The following is an 18,604-nucleotide window of genomic DNA, read 5'->3' on the forward strand; positions in this document are numbered from 1 at the left end:
GTTAATCAGATAAATGGTATTCTTTGAAAGTTTCGCTTATCGTGGAATCCATTATAATGGTATATGAATGCAGGGGTTATGGTCAATTACCTGATTGACCAAATGAAGCCTTAGTTCCATTCATTGTTCTGTTATCTCTCGCATGGAAATCCAGGGCAACGTTCAAACTATTGATGCATTTGATATGCATAAACAGGGTGTTTTCGATAACTGATAACTTTTTTTTTTTTATTTTTTTTCCAGAATTGCTTCTGGCTTAGTTTAAGGTCTACACACCTGAAACTGGTCAAAATCTAAAACACACGTTATTTAGGGTTTCCGGGGGGGGGGGGGGTATCATATCGATACATACACCCCGACCTGTGTTGAAGATTTGAATTTTGATCCAGGATAGTGACGTTGTTACTTTGGGTGATGTGGACTAATGAAACGGCCATAACGCAAGTGGGTGTGCAGTGAGTGAAGGGGGTGGAGAAGATGGACCATAGACGAGAAAGCTGATGAGAGCCACGTCCGTGCCCATGATGGTTATCACCATCTGGGTTGTATGAGTGTGAACGCCAGTTCGACGACGATTAGTCACAAACAAAGGGCTGGACTGTCTGTGGTCCCAAGTTCCAACCAATGGGGTGGTGGCCTGGTGGGTGCCAGATCATTTGTTATTATTATTGCTGCGTGACGACGACGAACACAATTTTGATTAGTGTGGTAGACGTATGCGCGTACATAACAAACTAGCAAACATCTTTCTTCCTTTTCCCAAGTCCAAGCCCCCCCCCCCCCCCCAATTCTCTCGTCATCCCAATCTGAAACCCAGAAACCGTGTTCCGTTTTCGTAATCCATAGGTCCTAGGTGGCCCCGGTTCTCATTAGAAATGAAAAAAGGGCAGAAAAAGAAAACAAAATTGGATGATATACCATCGTGGTCGGTGTGCTGTATGTAGAGTGTGGAACCCATCCACCAATTTGTCGATCTCAGATGACCTATTTTGACATGATTTTGATTTTTGGGTGGGATATATGTTTCCATCACCATCCCTAGTTGGCTAGTTATTCCTCCCTTGATTAAAGAAAAATTTTAAGTTAAATCAATGATTTTCATGATCCCATATCATATTGCTGATCAAGCTTGTAGATGATGGTTACACACCCATGTGGTAACCGTTGTATTTGAGGGGTCCACTTTTGTTCCGATCCACTTGATTTTAGAGGGGTTGCTTACATCAGGGCCAGGACGCAACGGGTAGGTCCTAGCTGATTCACCTGTTTCTGCTACGTGGCGTAATGAACAGACAAGCAATCCAAACCGTCCAACACTTTTGGAACCACTCCCCTGGGAGATAAACACGTAGTTCCCTCAGGGTTCAAAGTCGTCACGTGTGATTCTTTCCCTTAATTTGCATGTGCCACCTGTCACTTGGGCTGCCCATTTACTCAAACTCAAAGTCGTTCTCGTTCGTAATTCTGAGCTTCTATCCTGTGATGGTAACGATGAAGACGTGGCAGCAAAGTAGCGTCAGAAGTCAGAACCAGTAGCCGAGGTCCGAGGAGCTCCCATGGTTTTCTTGCTTGGTCTAATGTCTTGACACGTGTCAAGTACACGTAGGCTTGAACCAGATAAAGAGAGAAAATAATGATAAGAAAGACGTAGAAGGGGGCTACTAGGTAGTCGACAGTAGTAGTTGAGACTTGAGATCAACAACACATCACGGGGGAGCTCCTTTTGCCTTGTCGGAGACGTCATCCTTTGACTTGATTCTACGTGGCGTGATCTACGGTTCCAATTGTCAGGCATTTTGTCATTTGCGTGTGTGCCGCAACGTGTTTGCAAAGGCACGAACCGCTGGGAGCCAAATGTCCCCCTTAACGTCACCCGCGCGAGTAGAAAAACCTACGATGCATACAACTACAGGTGTGGGCAGGAGGAGGGGCGTAGCTGAACTCAACAACATGCCAACAAAATAATATTTGAAAGGTAAAATTTTCACTTTTCCGAAAATGTCCATCCTTCATTTTCTACCATCACAGATTTTGGGTTGGCGATTGGTCCATTTTCACTTTTCCTTTTGATTCAATTATACTCCCAAGTTATTTTATGTGATAATTTAACAAAATAATGTTTGAAAAGTAAAATTTTACTTGTATTTGTTATAAAAAAATATAATTAATTGAATGTGATAGTAAATACAATTGATAAATAACTAATATTAATGAATGTATCATAAATGAATTCCATCTGAAAATATCAAATTGGCATTCATTGAAGGGTTAAGGGTTAGGAGCATGTTAAAAGAAGTGATTTGAAATGGTAAAAATTGATTTAAACAAGGATGGATATGTATTAAACAAATGAAATAGTACAATAGGATTCATGTAATTGATTTCATATAATTTGGATAAGATAAGACTTAGACGATGATGGTGATGATAATAATTCAATGTAATCGATTATATATAATTGGGATAAGACTTAGATGATGATGGTGATGGTGATGATAATAATTTGACATTGGTATATAACATTTGGTTGAAGTGGTCTGACGCCTATTTTAATTGGATTGGTTCAACTAAAACATTTACGTTTTGATGGATCAGTTGGTTTTGACAAAGGTAAATTGACAGCGTGGTTTTGAAATCTTCTGTTTGGTTTTGTCTAAAGCTTTCCTTTCGGTCTTAAATTAACCGTTTGAACTTCAGCAAGAATTGAACTTGGTAGTGAAACTCTAAATCTGTATATGATGAAGGGAAATTTGGCCCAACCTCGCAATCGCCCGACACGTGGCAAAGGCAAGCAACTCGGGACAGTAGAGCGCCCGAAGCGAACATCGGAAGCAAGTCCAAGCTCACTATCGAGCCCGAACTCTAGACCGCTTTACTGAGTCTGAGCTCCCTACCAAGAGTCCGAGCTCCCTACTAGGAGCCCGAGCTCCCTGTTAAGAGTGAGCTCCCTGTTAAGGGTCCGAGCTCCCTGAATAAGAACCCGAGCTCCCTACTGGGAGCCCGAGCTCCCTACTGGGAGCCCGAGCTCCCTACTGGGAGCCCGAGCTCCCTACTGGGAGCCCGAGCTCCCTATTAAGAGCAAGCTCCCTACTGGGAGTCCGAGCTCCCTATTAAGAGTGAGCTCCCTACTGAGAACCCGAGCTCCCTGCAAGGAGCACGAACTATACTGGGCCCCAAGCCTCACAAAGCTGACCCGAGCTGGCCCATGGCAGCTCGGAAACACTCCAAACCGAACTCAAGACACCTCGCTCGCCACTCCAACACTTCGCTTCCGAAGCACCAGGCTGACCAAACGTACCCGACACCAAGGACGTCCGTATCCAAGGGCGACGCACCTGACTGACTTGGGATCTAACGCCTGACAGCCACACTTCAAACGGCTTCCTGCTACCGCCACCTGCAACCGTCGTCACTAGCCGCAGAGACGGCTCCGACAAAAGGAACAGTGGCGGTTCTGTCCGGCCAGAGGAAATGACATCCGAACTGGCAGGAGTTCAGAAGTAATCATGCCCGATCTGACGGAAGCCTGGAAGTGAGTGCGCGAGGTGGTTATAAAAGGCTCCTACCCCCCAGGAACGAGGTATGCTAACTTTTGCGCTATCTGGTCTATCTTGCCTTTGAAAGACTCTAACTTGAGCTTCGGAGCCCTTACGCCGGGTTCTCCCCGGAGCTTCTCTTCTCCCTCCGTTTCAGGTCCCTGCCACTCAGTTCAGAGGCAAGATCGTTGACAGCTAAGATCGGCCGGATTGTGCATCATCAATTGGCACCGTCTGTGGGAACGCTTCAAAAGGCCTCCCTCCAAAACTTTCATACCCCTTTCTTCTCCTTTGAAAAACTCAATACTCATGGTCTCCTCCAGCAACGTCGGACGCGGCACAGAGACAAACACCACCGGGGAACAGCCTCAAGTTCCCGTGGTGTGTGTTGGACAGCTCACCATCCCCCTCTCGGTGGACGGAATTCCCAATCTGAATACGCCACAAGCAGTGGCGCCTGCAAACCTACCTGCCACAAACATCCCATTTCCTCTCCCCATCGAAACTACCCTCACTGAACCAACCGCCATCCCCCTGGCAGCTAGCCAAAATTGGTTGGACGACCTAATGCAGTGCATGCGGGCAATGCAAGCCCAGATGCAACAATTCCAGCAACACCAGCTTCACCAGCACCAAGTGTTGCACAACCTCTCCCAATATCACTATCAACAGCAGTTCCCCCAACTGCCACCGAACCAACCATTACTTCCACCTCGCCACCCTGCCCCGAAGCCGGTCAAGGCCTCTCCGTAGGATGGACGCATCCACCAAGGAAAGGCCTCCAGGCCCCAGATCCCCCCAAACAGCTAGGCCTCGTCCCCAGGCCGGAGAGAGAGAAAAGTCATCCCCGCCTCGCAGCTCGCAGGCGGGTCAGGAACCTCGCTCGCGAGATCGGCACCTCAGGGCTCCAAACCGGAGTTCCCACTCGCGGAAAACCGATTCGGTGCACTGGCAGCAGCGGACTACCGGCACTCCGGGCCCATCGAGCTCGGCAACACGGAGGCCAGCAGTGCCAGTACACGGCCCACTCAGTAGCGAAGGCGCCGTCGAGGTCGACGAACCACCACCCGCGTCCTGTCAGAGCTTAGAAGCAAAGGCGAGACGAGCTCGGACGAGGTAGGAGTTGCCCCGATTCTCTCAGTTCCTTCCCCCCTCGCGTCAAAACTCCTAGCAGTCCCCCTGCCCAGAGATTTCAAGCTCCCGCCTCTAGACAAGTATGACGGGTCCTTCGACCCCAACGACCACGTTGACGCTTTCCAGTCCCAAATGCACCTCGCCAGAGCCAGTGAATCATGCATGTGCGTGGCTTTCACCACCACCCTCAAGGGGGTAGCCCGCACTTGGTACAGGAACCTGGCCCCCGGGTCGATAAAGTGTTGGGCTCAGTTCGTGCAGGTCTTCACTGCACACTTTGTCACCAGCAAACGGTGCCCGAGAGCAGAGGAAAGCATCTTCGGGGTAGTCCAAAGGGAAGGAGAACCCATACGGGGCTACATCAAACGATTCAATGAAGCATGCTTACAGATACCGCGGTTAGACCCCGCGGTGCAGCTCGCCGCAGTAAAAAGAGGGGTGACGCACAAGGAGTTCAAATGGCACATGGTAGCCAACCAGCCCGCGACCGTGGCCGAGTTCCTCAAGCTCGCGGACAAGTTCATGAGGATGGAGGAGGAAATCAACCAGCAAACCGAGGGCGGGAATGAGAAAAGAAAGAGGGATGCGAGTCCTCTAACTCAGCCGACCGAAAAAACCCGGCCCGGGACCCAAAACCGAACCAGTCGTTCCGAGCTCCCCTGCCAGTTCGGACGAATTACACGCCACTGAACACGAGGCGTACCAAGATCTTAATGACGATTAAGGACGCCCCGTACGTGAAATGGCCACCTCGCCTAAAGGGAAACCCGAACGAAAGAAACAAGAATTTGTATTGTAGTTTCCATAGGGACCATGGTCACAGTACCGAGCAGTGCAACAACCTCCGAGACGAAATAGAGGGGCTCATCCGTCGCGGATACTTGAGGAACTTTGTATAGCACAACAATAATAGCAATAAAGCGGATCGGCCAGGCGAGCACGAAAAGGATGCCCCCGAGACTAGCAGCAGGCCTGCCGAACCGATGCAGCGATAGCCTCCGACAGAGAGGCCAATTCGGGGAACCATCCATGTAATTGTGGGAGGTTCGGTGGTAGCGGGGTGCACATTGGCGGCAGCCCGGACTTCAGTTCGCGAAGCAGTCCTCGAGGAGCGGAACCCTCCGAAAAGGCCAAAGACCGAAGAGCCAATCCTCTTCACAGAAGACGACGTGCGAGGAGTTCGCTACCCTCATGATGACGCGCTTGTCATTAAACTAAGGATCAACGACTTCGAGGTTAGGCACGTGCTCGTAGATTCGGGCAGCTCGGCAGACATCCTCTTCAAATCGGCATTTGATCGGCTACAGCTGCCAAGGAGCGAACTAAAGCCCGCAAGCACTCCCCTGGTGGGCTTCAGCGGAGAGGAAGTCAGGCCCCTTGGAAAAATAATGGTACCCGTGGAAGTCGGCACGTGGCCTTGTGCGGTCAGACTCAACCACGACTTCCTGGTGGTCGCGACCCCCTCCCCATACAATGCCATAATAGGGCGGCCAATCACGTATATCCTGCGGGCGGTGGTCTCCACCTACTATTTGGCCATGAAGTTCCCTACAGACTTCGGTGTGGGGGTACGGGGCAACCAGCTCGAGTCCCGCAAGTGCTACGTTGCCGCCCTGAAGGGAAAGACCAAGGCGGCCGGCGACCTCGATCTGGAGCGGCCCGCGGAGCAAGGCGAAGAACGAGCCTCGCCCACAGAAGAAACAGTCGCGGTCCCAACCTCACCTACGGACCCAGCTCGCGCACTCCAGATTGGTGCTTCTGTCAAAGAACCCATACGGGCCGAACTGGTAAGTTTTTTACTCCAAAATTTAGATATTTTTGCATGCTCCGCGGCCGATATGCTCGGTATTGACCCTGGTCTTATAACTCACAAACTTAACACTGACCCTTTAGTCAGACCCGTTAGACAGAAGAAACGGAACTTAGCCCCAAAGCGCTGGAAAGCGGTCGACGAGGAAGTCGAGAAGCTCCTCGCGGCAGACTTCATAAGGGAAGTCCATTACCCGAGCTGGGTGGCCAACCCTGTGCTGGTGAAAAAGGCGAACGGCAAGTGGCGCATGTGCGTCGACTACACCGACCTGAACCGAGCTTGCCCGAAAGACTACTTCCCCCTTCCTAGGATCGACCGCCTAGTGGGCGCGACCTCGGGACATGAATTGCTAAGCTTCCTGGATGCCTACTCAGGCTACAACCAAATCCGGATGGGCCAATCCGACGAGGAAAAAACCAGCTTCATAACCGAGTTCGGTCTATACTGTTACAAGGTCATGCCCTTCGGGTTAAAAAACGCCGGGGCGACCTTTCAAAGACTTGTAAATAGGCTGTTTCAGCCCCTGATCGGCAAAAAGATAGAGTGCTATGTAGACGACATGGTCGTCAAAACACAGTTTCACAAGAATTAATACAAGACTTAGATTCTGTCTTCCAAATCCTGCGTCAGTATAACATGAAATTGAACCCCAACAAATGTGTCTTTGGCGTCACCTCGGGCAAATTCTTGGGCTACGTTGTCAATCGGCGCGGTATCGAGGCCAACCCGGACAAAATAAAAGCCATCCTAGATATGAGACCACCTCGGAAAATAAAAGAAGTCCAGAGGCTAAACGGCCGCATAGCCGCTCTAAGCCGCTTCATGTCCAAGTCGGCAGATCGCTGCCTACCCTTCTTCAAAGCAATCAAAGGCAAAGGGTTCGAATGGACCCAAGACTGTCAGCTCGCGTTTGACGAGCTAAAAGGCTACCTCGCCAGTGTGCCAACCTTAGCTAGGCCCGAGGAAGGCGAAGTCTTAGAACTGTACCTCTCGGCTAGCGACGAGGTGGTCAGTTCGGTACTAGTAAAGGAAGCGGACCGGGTCCAACGACCCATATATTATGTTAGTAAAATCTTGCAGGGAACAGAGACAAGGTACCCGCAGATAGAAAAGCTAGCGTATGCATTGGTGGTAGCAGCACGGAAACTCCGCTCATACTTCCAGGCTCACACCGTCATCATCCTGACCGACAAACCTCTGAGACAAGTTTTACTCAAACCCGAGGTTTCCGGCCGGCTAACGAAGTGGGCCATCGAACTCAGCGAGTACGATCTCCAGTACAAGCCAAGAACTGCCATTAAGGCCCAAGCCTTGGCAGATTTTATCGCATAATGCATGTTTAGCCTCGAAGCCCCTGAGCTGGTCGAGCCCGAGATCCCCAATTCGAGCGAACTCGGAGCTCCCAAGCCAAACGAGTCCGAACCCCGTGAAGTAGCAGCCAGTGTGGCATCCCTCCTGGTTAGACCAAGCACGTACTGGGATGAGGAGCCCTGGATCCTTCACGTTGATGGCTCCTCGAACCAACAAGGCAGCGGGGCTGGAATAGTGCTACGCGGCCCGAGCGGAACAAAACTGGAATACGCACTACGCTTTGAGTTCACGGAATCCAACAACGAGGCGGAGTACGAGGCACTGATAGCCGGGCTAAACCTAGCGCACAAGGTCGGAGCAAAGCACATGGTTATCTGTAGTGATTCCCAGCTCGTGGTCAACCAAGTTACAGGCGAATACGAAGCGCGTGAGCTCACAATGATTGCATATTTGGCAAAAGTAAAAGAGGCTCTGCTCAACTTCCAGTCACACTTCATCAAGCAAATCCCGAGGTCAAAGAACGCTGAGGCCGACGCCCTATCCCGACTGGCTAGCACGAGTCACAACGCCAGGAGAACCGTGTACGTAGAGGACTTACCTCGGCCCAGCATTCTCGGTGGGGCAGAAGAGGTCGCTCCCGTCACCGAAGCAGAGCCGAGCTGGATCGACCCACTCGCGAGCTTCCTGTTAGACGGAACCCTCCCCGCGAACCGCAACACAGCCAAGAGGGTGCAGCGCCAGGCAGCCAAATACGTCATGATAGACGAACGGTTGTACCGACGATCCTACACGCTCCCCTATCTGCGATGCTTGCGCCCAGCCGAAGCTGAGCTGGTACTCCGCGACATCCATGAAGGCTTGTGCGGCGGACACCTAGGGGGCAGAGCCCTCGCCCAAAAGGCACTTCGACAAGGATACTACTGGCCGACAATGAAGACAGAGGCAATCGAGCTCGTCAGAAAATGCGACAAGTGTCAGAAGCATGCCAGCATCCACCATCAGCCCGCTGCCGACCTCAAATACCTCACCAGCCCATGGCCCTTCGCCCAATGGGGCATCGACCTCCTGGGGCCATTCCCACCAGCGACAGGCGGGAGAAAATTCCTAGTGGTGGCAGTGGATTACTTTACAAAGTGGATAGAAGCTGAACCCCTGGCAATAGTTACAGCCCGAAACATACAGAACTTCTTTTGGAAGAACATTGTATGTCGCTTCAGGCTACCTCGGGTACTGATCTTTGACAACAGCAAACAGTTCGAAGATATCAAGTTCCAAGAATGGTGCCAAAGTATGGGAATTAGTCAGAACTTCACGTCGGTCGCACACCCGCAGGCAAATGGCCAAACAAAAGTAATGAACAGAGCCATCCTCCGCGGACTGAAAGCACGATTAGACCGAGCCAAAGGTTTGTGAGCAGACGAACTACCAAGTGTTCTATGGGCTCACCGAACCACGGAAAAAACCGCCACAGGAGAGACCCCCTTTAACCTCACCTACGGCACTGAGGCGGTGATCTCGACGGAAATCGAAGTGCATACGTTGCGACTAGAAGCGTACGACGAACAGACAAACGAGGGCGAGTTACGTACCAACCTCGACCTACTGGACGAAGTGAGAGACCTCGCGCACATCCAAACTGCGGCCTACCAACAAAAGGTAGCTCGGTACTACAACGCGCGAGTAAAGAAGAGGAACTTCCGCGTCGGCGACTTGGTTCTCTGTAAGGTCATGGCGCCCGAACCCGGCGTAGGGAAACTTGGACCAAACTGGGAAGGACCCTACAGAGTAATGAAAGCACTCGGTGGAGGAGCATACGAGCTCGGAACCCTAGAAGGAAAACAAGTACCCCGAGCATGGAACGTCGTCAACTTAAGAAGATACTACCTATAAACCACCAAGGCAAGCACCCCGAAGCCTAGGTAGAAAACGGACTGAAGGACCGAAATGGTCAGTTCGGCAAAAAATGCAGCTCGACGACGACCAGAAAAACAACCATTTCATCTGTCAGAAAACGAACTGAAGGACCGAAATGGTCAGTTCGGCAAAAAACGCAGCTCGAAGACAACCAGCACTTGAACAAAAGCCATTTCATTTCAGATAGATGTGAACAAAAGCCATTACAAGCCAGGGGCCACTTCATCATTATTAGAAGCCACTTCGACAACACCCGAAGGACTTGCCTCCCCCTCGGAGTCCGGTTCGGCATCCGCAGCATTAGCCATCTCTTGAGTAATGTGCGAAGTGGATATGGCACTGGTATCGAGGTCGGGGTACGTATTCCAGATCATCCACCGGCTTATCTTGAAACCCCTCCTGTAGGAGTCCACCATCAGATCATCGAAATCCGGCGAAGCAATGAAATCACTGACAGCTTTCTTCTTCGCGTCCTCGATGCCTTGAGAGAAGATCTGAGTCCTCTCCCTGATATCCTCCTGAAGATACTCGACCTGGTGCTCCAGGTCCAGCTTTAATTCCGCCATATGCTTCACCACCACTCCCATGGCCTCGGCATCTCTCTGAGACCTCACCTGCCTAGACTGCGCGCGGCGAGCAACAGCCTCAGCAGCACGAACATTCTCCTCGGCAGTTCGAGCAGCCTCCTCGGCAGCTCGCGCCTGCCTCGAGCATCTCTCCACCTGGTTCGCCAAGGCGTGAATGGAAGAGTTCACCTATCAAAGGAAAACGGGATCAAAGGAACGAATAGAAGAATAAAAGCCAAACTCTAAAGAAGGGAGCACTTACCACCATGGCATGAGTAATAGCACAGCATGCCACTTGGTGCAGAGGGAGCTCGGTCCACGCCGCAACTTCCTCGGGAAACATCGCCTCCTTACTCCGTTGAAGAGCATGAACAGACGACAACACACTCTTGAAGTCCCCCGGGGCCTCCGAGCCCGACGGCCCAGCTCGCGTATGGGCAGACTCGAAGTAAGTGGGAGCCCCCGTGTGTGTGGTTTCGGCATATGGAGCCCCGCCGGCTCCTGCATAGGAGGAACCATCTCGGGCTCCTCTGCCAGATAATCCAGCACCTCGGGCTCCGCACCCTGGGATGGCTCGGCGCGAGCTCGCTTAGCCACCCGTTTTCTCCTCTTCATGCCTTGGAACAAGTGCCCACCTCGGGTCCCTCGAGAGTTCATCGTACCTGCAAAAAGGAGTTCGGCATCAGTAAGACGTAAAGGGAGAGCAAGACAGGATCACTAGGGAAAGAACCTACCCGAACTCAGGCCCGCAGCAATAAGCTTGGCCTCCGTCAGATACCGTTGACAATCCAGCCCAAGCCGCGCCCATTGCCGAAGGCCCTTCGCCGTCTCCTTATCAAGTGTGACGCCGGAATCGGGAGCAACCATCCCCCAGCCGGTCTGAAACGGCCACCCCAGCGCACTTCGCACCCCGAAATAGTCCCGCTTCCACGCCGGGACCTTATTAGGGAGTCCGTGTAAGAGCTTGAAGCCCGGGCGAGGAGACAGGTAGTATGCCCGCCTACGCCCAGGAAGGGGACCCGCTTGTTTTTTCAGCATTAAAATAGAGGAGAAAATCTCCAGATCCAAAGGAAAGTTCTCGTCACAAAATAAGGAGATCGTCCCCACTAAATTTCTAATAGAGTTCGGGTGAAGCTGGCCGACCGTCACACCGAAGTGGTTTAGAACCTCGACGAGAAGAGGATGAAAGGGCAGTCGCAGCCCCGCAGCAAGCTGTTCCCGGAAAATCACGATCTCATTAGGACCGTGTTCCCAAGGGAAGCTGCCCGTAGGGATGAAGTAACCGTGCTCCCCGGGCAAGTCGTAGTAGTCTATGAGGGATTGAAGTCCCTTAGGCGTCATAGTCGAAGGGCCGAACTGATCTACAACCCGGCCACGACGGGAGGTGGACGTCGACCTACTCGAAGCACCTCGGGCTGTAGGCCCGACCCCTTCCTCAGGACCTACATCGGGCTCACTTGAACTACTGGGGGACGCAAACTGGTTCGTAGAACCTACATCAGACCCGCTTGAACAGTCTGAACCCTCCGAACTAGACATGGGAAACGGAACTGGATTCCAAAAGCACTCACCCGGGAAGAAGACTGAAGCAGACCACGAAAGCTCGAACAAGCAAGGAACCTGGGACGCGAGCTGAAAAGCCTGGACGCGAATTGAATCTTAGGCGTGAGCTCAAGATGTACAACAGTAGCAAGGACGCCCCCCCCGCACGCTATTTATATCCACAGCGGCCGGAAAGCGACGGCCCAGATCGAAGCCAATCCAACGGCCCACAGCCGCGCTAAACCGCACGTCTTCCGAGACCAATCAGCGCACGTCTTTCCGAAACTGACGGAGCGTCGCGCACGTCCTGTCAGAAGACGGGTGTCAGCGCACACCTTCTCGAAACTGACGGGGCGTCGGTGCACGTCTCCTCGCAATAAAAGCGTCTGCAGCCCAACTCTCGAACAACTGCCGTCACGTCTCCCAAACGCCCGCCCTTTTTTGAAAGTCAAAATTAAATCGAGCGCCCTCAGCACGGACCAAAACCCTCCTGTTACCTTACGAACTCCCCGCGCCAAGACAGGACCCTTGTCGCAGGGTGTGGGGGGCAATTGATGAAGGGAAATTTGGCCCGACCTCGCAATCGCCCGACACGTGGCAAAGGCAAGCAACTCGGGACAGTAGAGCGCCCGAAGCGAACATCGAAAGCAAGTCCAAGCTCACTACCGAGCCCGAACTCCAGACCGCTTTACTGAGTCCGAGCTCCCTACCAAGAGTCCGAGCTCCCTGTTAAGAGCGAGCTCCCTGTTAAGGGTTCGAGCTCCCTGAATAAGAACCCGAGCTCCCTACTGGGAGCCCAAGCTCCCTACTGAGTCCGAGCTCCCTATTAAGAGCAAGCTCCCTACTGGGAGTCCGAGCTCCCTATTAAGAGCGAGCTCCCTACTGAGAACCCGAGCTCCCTGCAAGGAGCACGAACTATACTGGGCCCCAAGCCTCACAAAGCTGACCCGAGCTGGCCCATGGCAGCTCGGAAACACTCCAAACCGAACTCAAGACACCTCGCTCGCCACTCCAACACTTCGCTTCCGAAGCACCAGGTTGACCAAACGTTCTCGACACCAAGGACGTCCGTATCCAAGGGCGACGCACCTGACTGATTTGGGATCTGACGCCTGACAGTCGCACTTCAAATGGCTTCCTGCTACCGCCACCTGCAACCGTCGTCACTAGCCGCAGAGACGGCTCCGACAAAAGGAACAGTGGCGGTTCTGTCTGGCCAAAGGAAATGACATCCGAACTGGCAGGAGTTCAGAAGTAATCATGCCCGATCTGACGGAAGCCTGGAAGTGAGTGCGCGAGGTGGTTATAAAAGGCTCCTAGCCCCCAGGAACGAGGTATGCTAACTTTTGCGCTATCTGGTCTATCTTGCCTTTGAAAGACTCTAACTTGAGCTTCGGAGCCCTTACGCCGGGTTCTCCCCGGAGCTTCTCTTCTCCCTCCGTTTCAGGTCCCTGCCACTCAGTTCAGAGGCAAGATCGTTGACAGCTAAGATCGGCCGGATTGTGCATCATCAGTATAAAACTATTTAATTTGAAGGAAAATAGAAAGATAGATCGGAAGCAATATTTTAAAATCTAAGAAATTAAAACCAAGGTTCAAAATATCAATACGTCTTATACATTGGTAGTGGTGTATCGGACAATATCTGTAGCTTTTTTTTTATTATTCTTTTAGTTTTTTCGAATCTGATTCAGAGGAATTGGTTTAAGATCCATCCATCCTCTGAACTGGTCAGAACCCTAAAACACCCCTTATAGGGACATATCAGAAAGCTCCTAGTACAATACGTATCAGCTGATATGACCCGATACGCATCAATACTTTGAACCTTAACCAAAACCTAGTAAATTATTCACTCATTTTATATAAAAATTCTTATTAACTCATTGTATATATTCTTAAGTGGGGATGTTAGCTGATGGGATTAAATTAGGTGGGGTAGGCAAGACCAGGACCAACTCCATTATCCAAAACTGATGATGAAGACGACTTCAATCCTATCTTCCTTGTTAAAGGGGCATTAGTCCCTTTAATATATCATACTTCGCTTGTGTTTGTATTTGGCAACAAGTAGCATTGATGTTTATACCTAAAACGTTGTGGGTTGGTCAACACAAATTGGCGAGAGATACATGTAAGCACATCACATATAAGATTATGTTTTAATGATATTTTTCAGAAGATTATTACGTACAAGACTCATATGGCTTCCGATGTAAGAAAGAAATTGAAGGAAAAAAAAAAAAATCATCAAGGCTTCAAGGCATTGATACATCCTGATACCCAGATGTGGCATTTTAGGTGCTTCTATTACATCTCTTAGTTTTATTTAGGGATGTTCTGTAATATAAATGAGAGATTGGTAGTGTATTCTCAATTACAGGACACTATTCCACATCCTGTGTTTTGATTCCATGTATCTCAGATACACAATGTGAGACAATTTACGATATCGATTTAGAATAATATTTTTTTTTTGCTTTTTAAAGAAAATTAAAAATTAATAATATAAATTTATTTAACATGTGATCATCAATTTAACCATAATTAATATGAATTAATAAAAAATTAGTGGATGGATTCAAAAAATTAAAAATAATATAAAAATATAAAACACATACATAAGAAAACTAATGTTAATGATAAATAATTAATAAAAAAATAATCTAGAAATATTAAAATTAGTAAAAGCATAAAAAAGTAAAATTCCTACTTTTAATACCGCCTTCCTTTTTCTTTTCAAAAATTGATCAAACGGGTCGGTCTAAAGGCCTTCTTACCCTAGAAATAGGTCATCCCAAAAAAGTTATATATATGATACTATTGAGTGATACATTGCAAAATTTTGATCCTTGTGACCATGAAATGACTGAATTAAAGCCATCAATTAGATCGGATTCGTTTGTTCCAATTGATCCTTGTGACCATGAAATGGCTGATCCTTGCAAAATTTTCATTCGTTCCAATTATCTTAGATTTAGATGATGTATTTATGTAATTGGATTGGATTCGGATTTTGCAATCTACATCTAATTAATAATTAGATCGGATTAGAATTTTACTCCATCCAAATCCAATTAAAATTTGAATTTGATTATATTATAATATTTATTGATTTTAATATATAAATTTTATTTGTTATATTTGGAATTACAAATAATATGTTTTTTATATATTATATTATATATGAATTTATATGTAATAAATTCACTATGTTATATTTACATTAATTTATTATATATAAAAGTTGAAAAATAATTAACTTTTTATTTTTTATTTAAAAAATTAAAGTGAATTAGGTTAGGATTTTGTTGAATCCAATCTATTAATGGCCCTACTTATGACTAGGAATGGCAATACGGCGGGGAAGAGACGGGGAGCCACTCCCATTCCCGCTCTACAAAAATCCCAACCCAATAAGGTAGGGATTACTCTCCCCATCCCCACCAACAGGATAAAAAATTCTCTCTGTGCTCAAAAAATTATCCTCATCCTTATCTATTTGGAATGGATCCCAAGAGAATAAGAAAAATGGGAAAATTTGCCATCCCTACTTGAGGATGAAATGCCTAAATGGGTTGAATCCTGGTTTGACCAAGTTGGAGACAAGGACGTGGGAATTTTAACCTTAAATCTAACGGATCAAAAACCCCACACTCTATACATCAATGCCCGCTTATAAATTAGCATCAATTCCGAGTTGGCACCCACTTGGGCCCAAAAATTCTGACCCTAGGCTGAACCGTCATTATCCCATATAAATCCATATAAAGCATTGGTTGTAGATGCACCAACTGCACATGCTCATTAATTTGGGGCATTGACTAATTTCCTTGGTTAGCGGCTTTAGCCTAGGCTAAGCCTAACGGGTGAGAAAACACATGAACTTTATCTAATTTCAGTAAAAAAAACACATTAGCGTTGACAAGCATCTCGAGGCATCATCTCTCTCATCTCCTTAATTAAAAGCTACGAGAGATTTCCTTTTTTAGGTAAAATACAAAAACCTCTCCAAAAGTTTTTGGCAATCATAAAAACCTCCCTTATAGTTTTACTTTAACAAAATCCTCTCCTAGATTTTAAAAAAAAAAATCAACAAAAACTTCCCTTCTATCAATGTCTAAGACGGAAAGCACTAAACCAAAAAAACATTTTTTTTAATACCTATTTTATCCTTTTGTAAATTAATTTGCATCTATTTTTACTAAAATAATATCCTTGCTGACATGTTATACTCTTTCCCTTCTCGTCGACCTCTTTACCCCTAAACTCCACCGTCTGAAGAATAGGAACACAACATTGATTTCACCAATTCAAACCCATTATTCAGCTCTCTTTTCTTCTCCTCCCTCCTCACCGTCTCTCTACAATACACCCAACTACCATTGGAACCACCTCCCTGTGGGTGCGGTTCGGTGTTGTATTCCAACGCATCAAATTAATCTAGCTCTGTCTTTTAACCATAAGAACATGAAATCAATCCAGCCGTATTCCAACTGAATAGAACATGGAATCTGATGAATCTTTAATTGAGATTTGAGGGACCATACACTATTATATTGGAAAAGTGGAGGTTGTAGGTTAACTGTCAGTTATCTTGCAAACTGCAATGAAGATTGAAGAATGATAATAACTCATAACATAACATGACCTCTCTCTTTCTCTCTCTCTGTTTGGCGTTTGAATATGACCAACGGTCATCACCATTGATCTGAGTGCAAACTTGACGACCTGTCTTCTTCTTTAGATGACGCTTGGTTGGGAATGACAACCACCGTGGTTCCGATGGTGGTGCTGTATTTGCGGTGGAGATTCGGGTTGTGTGGGGGCGATTCGATGTTGTATAGGGACACTAATGAGGGAGGAGAAGAAAAGAGAGAGATAAATAATGGGTTTGGATTGGTGAAATCAATGTTGTGTCCCTCTTCTTGGGATAGTGGAGTTCTCTGCTGACATATGTAAAGTATGATAATGTAGGGACTGGTCTATTGCTGCTCAAAAACCATGAACCTTGATACTTTCCTTCTTCACAATTCCAGCCTGAACAAGGAATGTCGACACATTCTTCTACTGGATCATCACCTTGAAGTTGAATAACTTGGCCTAGTTTTGGGTCCTAGACAATAGTACCATTGTAGCAAAATTCCTTCTTTAGACCCTTGAGTATTTTAAAGCAATTGAATTCCTTCTTCAAACCCTACACTGTTAGGATTTTCCAACCATTTCTCTATTGTATACGCACATGCACATACTCTTGCCCCAGTACCCAAGTCCTTAGCATTTGCCTTTGTAAAGGTATGGAAGGCTGTAGGAATCTGGATGTCTAGTTCAAACATGAACCTTGGATGTTGAAAGTGGAGTTTCAAAGGTATGGCCAGTTGAAGAAGAAAGAGGTTGACAGTTGAGGAAAAGGGGATAACATGCTGGCAAAGGTAAAATTGGTATTTATAAAAATGATTAATCAATTTAATGTTTTTCGTCCTGGTTATTAACAGAAGAGAGCTTTTTGTCGAATTCTTTAAAAATCAAGGGGTGATTTTTGCTAATGTGAAATTATAGTAGAGGTTTTTATGATTGTCAAAAATTGAAGGGAAAGTTTTTGTATTTTACCTTTTTTTCTTTCCTTTTCTCGGATTCAAGCATACAGTAGAAAGAGAAGCACCCTTTGACGGTTATTCGCCGTTAAAACCGTTATCACGTTCGTTACAATAAAATCTAAGAATTAAGTGTAGCATAAACACTAGTATCTATGATGTTTGAAAACGGATTCGGAGTTTGCATTCAATTTACAAATCAGACCGTTAATAAAATTATATATAATTATATTATATATTATTTTATTTTTAATTATAAAAATATTAAAACTTTAGATTTGCTGTCAAAAAAGATTTTTTACAAAAATATTGAGACAAAGCATCAAAGCGTTACATTTAAATCTGAAAAATGTCCAAAATGGATATAAATATCACTCCAAATGGACTATGAAAGTTTGTATTTTGATTAAATTTGATGACCCGATCAAATAAAAATTTGCATCAGCACTCCACAGAGCATACCCCACAGGCCTACAATAGATCTCAATCGGGAACATCTCTCAATAACAAGTACCGGAAATGTTTTTAATGTACGTTGAGATGTGTCTATGAGGCATCAATTTAAATTCATTAAATAGGTTTTAACCAAGTTAATAGTTTTTTTTTTGTAAAATCAATTTAAATTCATCTCAAGTGTGCACCGGAAACATCTCCTAATAACAAGTACAGGAAATATTTTCAATGTACGTTGAGATGTGTCTATGGGGCATCAATTTAAATTCATTAAATAAGTTTTAACCAAGTTAATGGTTTTTTTTTTTTGTGAAAACATAAGTTATATAAAAATCAGACCTAAAATAAAGGCCGAGTGATCAGGTTCGACCATCTAGCTCAATGACAGGTAAAAAACATTGCTACCGTTAAGGGTTTATTACAGTTATAACGCCGTTAATAACGGCTTAAACGGCCATTCTGATTAATGGGAAGTGTGCATTCTGATTGAAGTCAGACTCAACATTATCTCATTCCCTTGCTTTATTGGAAGGCAAAACAAAGCGTTTCCGGAAGCTATAAAGATTCTACGGTGACGTCACGTCTTGATAAAGTCGGGACAGTTTTGGTAATTCCGAAAAACGATTCGGTCATTATCGCCATTAAATCATGTAATCTAACCTGCTCCGAAGAGAGAGAGAGAGAGAGAGAGAGAGAGAGAGAGAGAGAGTATTATTTGTAGCGGAGAGAGCGGTTCGTGTGGAC

The 18,604-nt window shown here is 47.0% G+C and overlaps 1 pseudogene; it reads right to left on the reverse strand.

Moving 5' to 3' along the window:
- Positions 1–16,469: 16,469 nt before the first annotated feature.
- On the reverse strand, positions 16,470–18,047 carry LOC148801736 (protein translation factor SUI1 homolog 1 pseudogene; annotated as a pseudogene).
- Between the last annotated feature and the right edge of the window lie 557 nt (positions 18,048–18,604).

Source organism: Nelumbo nucifera, chromosome 3 (assembly GCF_055504915.1).
Source record: "Nelumbo nucifera cultivar China Antique chromosome 3, China Antique-T2T, whole genome shotgun sequence".
NCBI classification, from domain to species: Eukaryota; Viridiplantae; Streptophyta; class Magnoliopsida; order Proteales; family Nelumbonaceae; genus Nelumbo; species Nelumbo nucifera.